This window comes from Polistes canadensis, unplaced genomic scaffold, assembly GCF_001313835.1.
Source record: "Polistes canadensis isolate GaletaPanama2010 unplaced genomic scaffold, ASM131383v1 scaffold_83, whole genome shotgun sequence".
Lineage (NCBI taxonomy): Eukaryota > Metazoa > Arthropoda > Insecta > Hymenoptera > Vespidae > Polistes > Polistes canadensis.
The window spans coordinates 296238-302006 of record NW_014569630.1 but is presented as its reverse complement, the minus strand read 5'-3'; the positions used below and the strand labels follow the sequence as shown (position 1 = coordinate 302006).

General features: G+C 26.1%; 1 protein-coding gene across 6 annotated transcripts in view; it reads left to right on the top strand.

Annotated features, from left to right (window-relative positions):
- LOC106786810 (growth factor receptor-bound protein 10-like) overlaps positions 1–5769 on the top strand; it is a 397464-nt gene that overhangs the window by 108056 nt on the left and 283639 nt on the right. The window lies entirely within an intron of this gene.

The window sequence follows — 5769 nt, the reverse complement described above, 5'->3', positions numbered from 1 at the left end:
ATAATTATTGTATAAATATATATGTATATACAAGATTTATATAATCATCAATCTCGATAGAAAATTCGAAATATAATTTACGTTGACGTTTAAGTTAGTAGTTTGAAGTCAACGATATCGACCCAATATGTTCGCATACTCGTACTCGTTTGATATTCCATAGATCAGGTGTACTCATCGTTTCGATCATCAACTATAATCACCGTTTAACTTTCTCCTTAACCTATCTCCATATTCGTTACATCTCGTCGTACACTTTCCTGATTCTCTTTCACGTTCTTACTGATTTCTAATCATTATTTATTTATTTATACACTACCAATCAAAAATCAAACATGTTTGAAATTATATTATGCAAATTCCTCCTTCCAAAAAAAGGCAGAATTTCTTTTTTTTTTAAATAAGAAAAGAATAATCAACTTTTAATATAATCGAAACACGCAGATGATTTTTTATATACGATCAACTAAACTTACGATTACTATTTTGTTAATTACAAATTTAATTACAATTTTCCTCGAACGAGTAATTTTCTTCCAATTGTTTTTTCAGTACAAAAAAAGAAAAAAAAAAAGCTTAATTGCATGTCTTTGCAATTTCTTCGAAACCATTATTCCTATATCCCTTTTCCCTTATTCTTCTTTCCATTTTAATCTTTGACTCCGTTCCATTCTTCAATTTTGTAAGATTAAGATTTTCGCATCTTCCTTGGTACTTTCATATCGAACATTCATTCACTCACCCCATCCCCTACCCCATAGTTTTCGTCGAATCTTTACAATATCTTTCAGTATGAGAAAAAAAAAGAAAAAAAAAAAGAAAATATATAATATTCGTTTTTTTTCCTTCCTTCCTAATTTCTTTCTTCATATTTTTTGAACCCCCCCCCCCTTTGCCACGTCATTCGTAATGGAGAAAGATTTTTCAGCGTATTTTTTATTTCTTTTTTATCTTTTTCGGTTTTCTTATTCAACGATAAGAGAAGAGAATAGAACGCTGTTACGATTATTTCAAGTAACGAAAGAAAAAGTTTTTTGTGTATCGCAGAGACAACTCGTGAAAAAATTCTTTTTAACCCGACATTGTTATCTCTTTGTATATTTTATTTGTATACGTGTATTTGTGTGTGCATGTGTGTGTGTGATGTAAAAAATATGCACAAGTTGAATTCTAAAAAAGGTCAAGAAAAATAGATGAAAGAAGTAAGATAATGAGAGAAAGAAAAAAAGGAATTATCTTTATTTATTTATTATGCATTATTTTTAATGCATCTCGACATATTATCAGAAAATATGCTAAGCACAAATTGTTTATAGTTTTAAACAAAAAAAATAGATTTTTATCTCGTATTTGCATCAGAAAATTTTATTCATCGTCATTCAGAAAAAAAAAAAACTAATAGAAAATAAACGAAAATTATATTTTTGGCACTTTTATTTACTGAGTTATCATAATAATTATTCATTTTAGGCTTTACATAATATACGATAGTTTTTTTTATGCACAATTTGACACTTTATCAGAATACAAAAAAAGAAAATTAGATATTCCATTTAAAAACAATAACTATGACCATGTGATGTCTCATTAAAAAAGTACATTAAATAAAAAGTTTCATTCACAAGTTACATTAGTCCTCATAATTTTGTTCAACTATGCGGGGGAAACCTTCTTCTTCTTCTTTTTTTTTTTCTTTTTCTCATACAATTTATATTTGACCAGTTATTTTTTTTTGAAACGTCACGTTCACCCTGTATGTATTAATATAAATTTTCACTTAAAGAATAATATAAAAATATTTTCTTTATTATACTTGTGTATATATAAAAAACGTTGAATACACAGTTTCTCATCGTACGAAAAATAACATGGACCTGATGGGGAAATAAATTTAAAATAATTCCGAAATCATTAAGGGTTAACCCTTTTACAATTAAATCGAACGAACAAATATTTACCACGTACAAATTACTTGACAGATTTCACTGATTCGTAATCTTAGAAAACTTTCCAATCGTTTTGCTTTCGTCAAGATACAAACAAACAAACAAAAAATAAAGAAGGAGAAAAAAGTAAAAAACAGAAAAGCAATGTTTTTTCCTGATCGTGATAAATGATTACGAATCAAATGAGTTATATAAGAATAGAGATAAATGTAAAGACGTTAAAACGCGAATCGTTAGGAACCTTAGATGGAATAACACAAGGATACCAATTAAACGATGTCTCGTTAACTGAACGTACGTGAAACAACCACACACACACACACACAATTAGGTACTTACTTACTTACTTAAATACCTACTCGAAAGTGATCGTAAGCTAAAGTCTCTATTACCAGTTCTTACAAGACCTTCCTTCTTACCTCGTTTTTATCAACTTGTTTCTTTTTTTCTTTTTTTTTTTCCTATTTCTATTTTATAGTAAACTAGTATTAGATAATTAGATACGTATACTTATACATTGTCAACCAAAAGTTTTTAATATAAAACAGGATATATAAAATAAAACAAATGAAAAATAATATAAGTATTCGTAAATTTATTTTTACGATATAAATTTAAGTATTTTGAATATGTTAGGTAAAAAAAAAAAAAAAAGTGGCATCTTTTCTCTGGACGTTATTGTAATTAATTTTTCTTTTTTTTTGTTTTTCCTTTTTTTTATTTTCGAGTATATTTTTAATCGAATATTATTTCTTATATTTCTTATAAAAAAGTTGTCTAAATATTATCCTAATAAAAAAGTTCATTCAGTCAATTGGTTTAAATTGATTGTGAGTGTAGAGACTGTAGTAGAAGAGTATTATGGATGTTACAAAAAAATTCGGAGTATCTTTTTAACCTTTAACTGATGTATTCGAATCACAAATGAAATATTTAACATAAATACCTTCTATTCAAATGATTTTCAAAAATAAATATTCTTTTTATAGAAGAAACAAAAAAAAATACAAAATTTATATATTAATATTTTTAAATCTTTATAAAATTACACGTAATATTCCTTTTTACATATATATATATATTAAAATTAGATATGATAATAGTATGAAAATATTCTAAGAACATTACGTACGTCACCAGTTAATTGTTTAAACATAATTGAACTTGCGTTAATATTTTATAATATCAAATATAGAAATTAATTTAAATACATTCCTTTTTTTCGTTTTTAAACAAATTTAATATTTAATTACGAAACCGAATTAATTTTTACATCCAGATCGTTGACAACAAAACATTGATTTAATTATATCGAATTTTTTATGGAAATAGAAGAAATAATTTTGTAACTTTTGACTGATAGTGTAGATATATATATCTAGGTTGCTAGGTATCACGGTAATAAGAAACGATTTGATCATGATCGTATAATGAAGAAGAAACATAATAATAATAATAATAATAAGAAGAAAAATGTTGAGAGTTACCACGACACGTGTATTTAATGGCACATTCAATCGTAAAGGGTTAACAACGACTTAAAAACGACGACCATTCTCATTCTCATCATCATCATCATCATCATCATCATCATCATCATCATCATCATCATCATCATCATCATAATCCTCCTCCCCCCTCTTCACCCATTTTCCTCGTCGTTTACAACGTAAAAACTGTTATCCTCTTTTAACACGCGGAAAATTTCTTAACGTTGCATTTCTTTTTTTTATTTTCTCTTTCGAAAAAAGGGTGTCGCGTGATCTTCCGGAAATTCCATCTCGGCAGATAATAAATTCCATCTGACGTTTGTCTTTCTATGGTGTTTTTTCTTTTCTTTTCTCAATTGCATTCTCTCTCTCTCTCTCTCTCTCTCTCTTCCTTATTTCTTTCCCTCCTTCTTTATTTATTTATTTTTTCTATTTCTCGTATATTGTTGTTGTCGTTTGATTTTTTTTTCGATTTAGCAAAAAGATAAACAGGCAAGCTAGTCGAGCAAAAAATTTCCAGACCGATGACATTCCCAACTCGTTATTTCCAACTGCATCTCGTCGTTCTCTTGCATTTGTGTGTTCTTACAAACGATCATTGACCAACACACTTTTAACAATTCTAACAGTTTGTTGGAAAACTCATCATTCTATCCATTTATCTATCCGATTTTCTCTCTACTTTTCTTTCTATTTCTGTTTTTTATTTTAAACTTATTTGATCATGAAAACAATTCTTTATCGAGATATCGAATTCTATATTTTCAATTAAAAATGGATAGTTATTTAATATATTATTATTTAATATAGTATAATATAATATATTATAAGTGTTCTCAAAGTATTTTTGTTTAAATTATATACCACATAAATATATGTATTATAGTAAAAAGAATTAACCAAATTAAAAATCAATAGATCGTTCCACAAATGAAATATTTATAATCGAACAATTAAATATTTTCTCTCTCTCTCTCTCTCTCTCTCTCTCTCCATTGATCGATATTTAATTTATATTACAATAGAAAAAAAAAACAATACATTTGTTTGTTTAAAGTACATTTAATAACAACCGAAAATTACGCGTACTGCATATAGTTTTAAGAAAATTTAATCAAATATGCGAAAAATGATTAATAAAAATAAACGTAACCAGAATATCTTTTATAATTTATTAATAATAATAACGTCATAATGTTACATACAATAGAAATAAGAATTATTTGTTTCACGAAAGAGAGAATCGATCGTAATTGGTCCGTTATTTTTGGATATAGATTTCAAACGAGTTTAGAAACAGTGATAGAAATAATAGAGATGATATTAAAAGAGAATGAGAGATATATTGATAGAAAATAGAAAAGAAAAGGGTAACAGGAGGGCAGTAGAGCCTGCGGCAAATGTGAATCAATAACGGACCCAAGCCTAGACCAACAATCGAGCTTGTATTGCATTGGTGCAGGTCAGAGATTCTCCTATCTTTCTTTTTCTCTCACTTTTTTCCCTATCCTTTTTTTTTTACTCCAATGCAACGCGTGTGTTTTAAAGTTTTCAAAACAAATGATATTTTCCTCCACCCCCCTCTTCACAAAAAAAGAAAAACAAAAACAATATCATAATTCAATTCTCTAATTTTTTTTTAATTAATACCAAATTACACATTTTAGTTTATCCAAATATGAAATCCTGATCAATTTAATTTGACAATATTTGAATGTTATCATTAATCTATCGATATATTTTATTCTCTAATTTTTTTAATTAATATAAAATTACACATTAGTTTTATTGATTGATAAAAATAAAATAAGAAATCCTGATCAATTAAATTGAACAATATTTAAATATTTATCGAATGTATTGCGTTGCATCGGAATAAAATTTCGTATTAATATTAATCTATCGATATTTAATTCTTTAATTTTTTTTAATTAATACCAAATTCCATATTAGTTTTATTACTTGACAAAAATAAAATACAAAATCTTGATCAATTAAATTGGACAATATTTGAACGTTATCATTAATCTATCGATATATTTAATTCTCTAATTTTTTTAAATTAATACCAAATTACACATTAGTTTCATTACTCGACAAAAATAAAATACAAAATCCTAATCAATTAAATTGAACAATATTTGAATGTTTATCGAATGTATTGCGTTGCATCAGAATAAAGTTGCATATTAATAGAAATCTATCGATATATTCAATTCTCGAATGTTTTTTTTAAAAAATACCAAATTACAAATTAGATTCATTACTCGATAAAACTGAAATACAAAATCCTGATCAATTAAATTGAACAATATTTGAATGTTTATCGAATG